A 6,804-nucleotide genomic window follows, 5' to 3' on the forward strand; every position below is an offset into this window, starting at 1 on the left:
GTATCTCGTCGCTAGTTTCTAATGTTATCTTGTGTGTCATATTTAATTTTTCTAGACAAACTATATAATAAGTTATGCCGTATAATAAGCATTGAGCGCTTTTACATTTAGCAGGAAACCTAGTGGTATCAAATCCTAGTCCTATTCTAAAATTATGCTGACATTCAGTATCTGCATTGTATTCCATCATAAAGAAATTGTCATGGGAAGAGGGTATTCCGATTTCTTAGTTAAGTTGTCCTAAAAGATTATCTACATTTGTATTACTTTCTGAATCACTATCTGAACTTATGGCCTCTATTTGATATTCATAATTATTGACTATGCTATAGACTTCTGAATCATCAATGTTTATGCTAACTATATCTTCTTCTAAATCTTATATAATATGTAGTTTTTCTATCTGTTTATTAGTATTAGGCCTCTGTCTTTTGGGGCAGTTCTTTGCAAAATGATTGGGTTCTCCACATATAAAACAATTGCATTTTTAATTATTAGGTTTTCTAACGTATCTCTGTTTTCTTTTATCTTTTTCTTCTTTAGATAGTCGCCTATAGTTTATCCTATTAAAAGGTCTACTCTTTCTAATGAATTTTTGTTTTTTTTCATGGTTTTCTATAATTTTTCTTCCAATATTTTTCCTTTTTATATTTTCCATATTTTTTATATTTTTTCCTATTATATTTATCTTCATATTGGTGAGTATATATTATGCTGCTACAGAAATCATAGTTTTGTTTTTTCAAATCCCTCTGTATTTTAAATTATATACATTTTTCTCTGAGTTTATGAAATGTAAAAAATATTCTAGGTCATATTCCTAAAGCTCCTCTTATGCTTACTTCTCCTAATGCTATTTTTGCTGGTAAGTTTGCATAATAAATTGACCATTTATTTTCTATCTCCCTTCCTAACTCTCCTTGTAATTTTCTAAAATATTTATTTCCTATTTCTTCATCAAAACTTTTTCTAATTCTGGCTGTTATGGCTAAATATTCTTTGCTAAAGGGTACAACATATTTCCAACTTCCTAATGTTATCTGATCTAACTCAGTTAATGCTATGCTTTGAGTATAATCATTTCTTCTAGAAGGGTCATATCCTATAAGTATTTCTTTTATAAAGCTAGTAAAATTCCATAGATTATCTCCTAGTCCTTTAAACTGTCTAATTGTCTCTTCATATTTTCCTTTAAAAGTTAAATATTTATTAAAAGCTGAATCTCCTAAAAGTGTTTCCATATATTCCCACATATCAGTTGATTTAAAGGGATTACTCATCCATGCTTTTACCGCATCTTTTTCCCATTTTTCTATCACTTCTTGCCATATCTGAGGATCGAATCTAGCTAAATCTAAAAGGGTTCCTTGGTTATTAGCTGGCTGTAATTGTATACTCATATCTGGTTGTCTACGCTTTCCATGAAACCTATACCTTTTATTTGGATCTGCTTTACTACGTCCTGTATTGGTTAATGGTCTTCTTCCTTCTACTGCATAATGCATTGGTTCTACTGGATCTTCTACTGTATGTTGCGGATTACTAGTACCTATGCTTTTTGTTGTCTGAGTGTTCATATAAAAAGTGTCTTCTAAGTTAGATTGTTTAGGTATTCTAAATATTTTGCTAGTATGTATTATATCTTCTATGATATCGTCTACATATTCGGTATGAAATTCTTGGTCTAAAAATGACACTGCTTCATCTTGCGTATCTCCTCTAGCTATATATTCATAGTATCTAGTATCTAATATTTCATTCATATTGCTTAGGGTGAAATTTTTCAAATCTATCTCATCAATATTATATATCTTATTTTGTGATATTATTTTTTCTTCTGTCATTAAATAAAGCTGATTTATGTCACTATGATTATCTTGATTTTCTTCCCTATCTATACTACTAAATTCATCATCTTTAGATTTTTCTAATGCTACATACGTATATTGAGTAAATCTTACTGCATAGCTTCCATCTGCTTTTTGATATAATAAATTATCTTGAGGGGCTAGCCGTTTTTGTCCTAAAAAATCTCCTAAATTCCAATCTAGTGCTGCATTATCTTCAAAATTAAATTTTTTAGCTGGTAGTGCCTTTATTCCTTTTGCGCCTAATAACTTAACTATTTGATCATTTGTAAGTCTATAATGAGTATTGCTTTCTGAGACTGCTAAACCTAAAAATCCTATGCAAACTAATAAATTCTTTTCTCCCTTTTTCATTTTATATCTTCTACTTTTTATTTCTATTTTTATCTTTTTGTGAAAGGTCGAGGTTGGTAATAGAAAATCTGGTGTAAAATAAACTATTCCTCATTTTGAATTCATATCTAATTCATAGCTGCCTAAAATACTTTGTCCTACATCATTAAACCTATCATCATAAAGACATACAAAAGCTTTAGTTCCAAAATTTTCTCTAGTTAAAGCCTTAACTCCTACTACAATTAATCCTAAGTGAGTCATTTTGAGGTGTTCATTTACGGCATAATTATAGCTTTCTCTATTTATTAAATTTAGCTCTATGTTTTCGTCTTCATGGGTTACACTAATCATTTGTTCACCATAATGTTTGAATAGATATTGTTTTTTATAATTTTTTTCTAACTTATATACATATTTAGCTAGAATTAACTCTAGTTTTCCCTTTTTAAATTTTTCTATTTGTTGTTCTACGTCTATAAATTCTTCCATTTTAACATCTTCATCCTTATTACGGTTTTTACTGTTACTTGTTTTTACTAGTTGTTTAAATATTTTTATTTTCTGTAAGTTCTACAAACAGGTTTCTTTGGTAATTTAAGCTTTTCGAAATATTTAGCTATATCTTCTTCGTTTATCTGAGATTGGGGTTTGTTTGCTTGTCCTTCTACTCCTTTTCCTTTTTGAAGTATTATTTTTTTAAAAGAAGCTAAACGATTTTTCTAAACTGTGTAATTGTTCTGATAGTTCTTCAAATTTTTCACACAATCGGATTAGAAATAAAATTTCTATATTATTTTGTCTTACTGAAATTTTATCTGACTGATTTATTCCTTGATAGCTACTAATTCCTTCTGGGTAATTATGAAAGTCTTCTGCTTGTTTTAAAATAATCTGATAGTCCCTATTAGCTTTTTTATCACTACTCATAAATTAAGATCTTATTAGTTATTCTAAAATTTCTAATTTTTGTTTTAAATTATCTTGAATTTGATTGATCTGTTCTATTTGTCTAGCTATTTGATTTATCTGACTATGAATTTTTTCAATTAATTGCTTAAATTCTAACTCTATTTGCTTCGAACTATTAATATTTATGACTGATATTAGAGTATCTATTTCTAGCTTAGTAGGAAATTTTTCTAAATTCAACTCTATTCGTTTTTGTAAGATTGAACTACACTTATCTTGGATATAATCTAATTTTTTATCTTCATCTTTAATTATACTACGAGTATTACGAAGATGGTCTATAGATGAAGTAAAGAGATTACTAATTTTATCTACGTCCTTTTTAATATTTTCTGCAAAGTTAATCTAATGATCTATGATACTATTTAGCTGAGAATTATGTTCGCCATGGAGCTGATGTGAAAAAGTACCTTCAAAATTACAACGAAATTTATTTTTATCCATGTTAAGACGATGGTTATGATTGCTGAGTTCTAAATCTAAATATTCTTCTCTTTTCATACACAAAATTAAATCCTACTTTGAAATTATTAAAAGCTGAAATTTATAACTAAATTGTCCAAAAATAAAAGCTACTCTATTTCCGTAGGCAAAATGCATAAACTAACTTAAACTGTCCTAGAACCGAACACTACTCTAATATCATTTTTTGGGGGTTGAGTTAGTGGTCTACCACTATTTTGAAACTGGGCTGAGAATTATCTAATTAATTCTACAGTATGCTAATAAATCTTCAAACTGTTGTATAGCTAGCTGTAAGGTTTCTTGTTTTATAGTTATCTGTCTATTTATTTGAGTAATTTTCAAACTATAATTTTCTAGAGATCTATGGGAAGCTAATGATAATAGAAATTGATATCTTAATTTTTGATCTTTTAATTCTTGTATAAGCTCAGTACTGGTTCTGATTTTAATCCTAAGTGCTTCTTCTAAAGACATAAAATTTTGATTTTTAAAATTCTTTTATGAACAATATTTCCTTGATATTTCTACTCGGGTTGTTCTCCTTATATCCTAAAATTCTTTTTCTTTGGCAAAACTATTTTTAGGCAATATTTGTTTTCATTACATGTACTCCTACCTTGAAACTAAGCCTCATTCAATATAGTATATTTTTATTTTCTATTCCTTACCTTTCCCTTTCTACCTACAATTTGCCCTCAAACGCCTAACCATGGCTCACACGGGCTCTTCAACTAAGGTCACTCAGTAATAAAATAGAAAACAACATATACTATGAAGGTACAAAGCATGTAATATTAATGAGCAAATAAGCATTCCATAAACTTAGTTTTTCCAAAAAGAAAATAAATTTTAGAATAGAAGAGTTACCCTTTTGAAATATCTAAGGAAAAAGAGAGACTACTCACGCTTCATATTAATATGTAATATACTTACAAAGATCATGTTACAGACTTTGAGTTTCTGAAAGATTTGGAACACTTAGAATTTTTTAGAGGAGTTGGAAATTTTTGCAAAGAGAAATGGAGGGATATTTTTCATTGCTTCATCCGTTGGCATGAATGCCAATTTATATACATATTTTTTAGATACAAACAAACCTAAAGATTTATCTATACGTCAAGTTTTTGAACCAAAAGTCCAAAAGTCTAGTTAGGTCTAGTCTATAGACTTTACAAAATTTCTATGCAATAAATGCATAGACTTTGACACCAACTACTATTTTAGATATGGATAATAAAATTTTATCAATAAAAGGTTAGGATAATGATATCGGGTACTGCTTTGGGCCCCATCGCTTATCATTCAATCCTCATTTTTTGATAAAGTTTTGACACTATAATTTGTTACAAGACACGTGTAAAGATTTTCACAACTTTTCTTTAATGAAGCAGGGTACGGGTCATCTGCTTTATTAAAGTAGTGAGTAAAGGAAAAGCCTTACTACTGACAGACGCAAATAATTATAGACATAAATATTTACAATAGCTATTGTCGTTTCTTGGCGTGCTTTTCTCTGATCGTTAAAGAGAGGCTTTATCTTCTACACATTTTGTCTTTTTCTTCTGAGATATCAATAATTGATGTACTCTTGGATGATGAATCTTCAAGGTGGATCTTTCGTAGAAAAATTACAAAATTTCAAAGAGTCAAAAAATCTAGAAACAAGGAACTATAAACAAAAAACTATAATATTTCCAAAATATTATTTGAGTTTAATTATGTGGAGTGCACCTTTTTTTTTTTTCACCCATGCATTCTATCTGAAAGGTCTTCAAGATCTGCTACTGAGAGTTAATCGTAAAAATCATCCCTATTATCTGACTCATTCATTCATTGGTTATTTTAGTAATCTCCTCTCATTAGTAGTGACTCATGAGAGACACTATGCTGATTGTTAAAAAAAAAAAAACAAAGGACTATAATTTTGTATAAAGAAAATAACAATAAAATTTACAAAAAGTCATTTTTATGATAGCCTCCAAGAAAATGATATTGACAATTCAAGTGGTGGGCGTTAACATCAACAGCCGTGATAAAATATATATATATATATATATATTTAAAATTATTATCTAACTTTGAATCAAAGATCATAGTTTTGATAGTGGTGTTCGAGTATTGAGTTAATGAATACTGTTATAGTATAACTTGAGTCGAGATGTGAAAATAATCGCTTTGTTTAGTTAGAGTTTTTTAAAAATATTTTTCAAAAAATTTTATTTTTTTATTTTTTGTATTTTTTTATTTTTACTGAATTTTTTTAATATTTTAAGTAATTTTTTAAATTTTTAGACATACCTAACATAAATATACCTAAAAAGTAAAAAATTTATAAAAATATATATAAAAAAAAAATACAAGAGTTCAGTACATTTTTTATATTTTTATGTATTTATTAATTTTTTAAAATATTTTTTCAAAAAATTTTACTTTTTAGATACATCTAAGTAAAGTGCATCTAAAAAAGTTAAAAAAAAAATTATAATTATAAAACTATTCACTAAAAACAAAAACAAAAAAAACACAAAAATCTAAAAACTCAGTTTTTAAAAAACTTAATTCAAAAAATTCAAATAAAACACACTGAATATTATTCACAGAAAAAAAAATGAATATGTGAAAATAATGTCCAATCCTAACTGTAGGCTAGATGTAATTAGGGGTGTAACTTGGGCGGCTCAACCCGAGCAACCCGAATTCAGTCTGAATTTTTTTAGGGCATGGACAAGATATTTTCAAATTCGGTACAGACTTAAGCAAAAATTCAGAAGCCCGAATTAAATTTAGACGAGCTTGAGTAAAGACGTCAAACAACCCGAGCAATCCAAAACCCAAAACCCGAATTATACATATATAGATATATAAAAATAGTAAATATATATATAAATTATAGTCATTACATGATGTTAAAGTAATTTAGATTATTAAATTATATTGAATATTTATTATATATACAATTAACATAAAATCTTACTTTTTTTATTTTTTATTTTCACTCATAAATTGTAAATGCTATTATAACAGTATCTTTCTTACATTATATAAATTATTTATTTTGATGACATTAATGATTTTCCATAAATAAAAAATATATAAATAGAGTCAAATTTTAATAATTTAATAACGTAACTACAAAAAAAAAATGAAATTCATTTACAATTCAGGC

This window comes from Camellia sinensis, chromosome 14 (genome assembly GCF_055761805.1).
Source record: "Camellia sinensis isolate YWXY chromosome 14, ASM5576180v1, whole genome shotgun sequence".
NCBI classification, from domain to species: domain Eukaryota; kingdom Viridiplantae; phylum Streptophyta; class Magnoliopsida; order Ericales; family Theaceae; genus Camellia; species Camellia sinensis.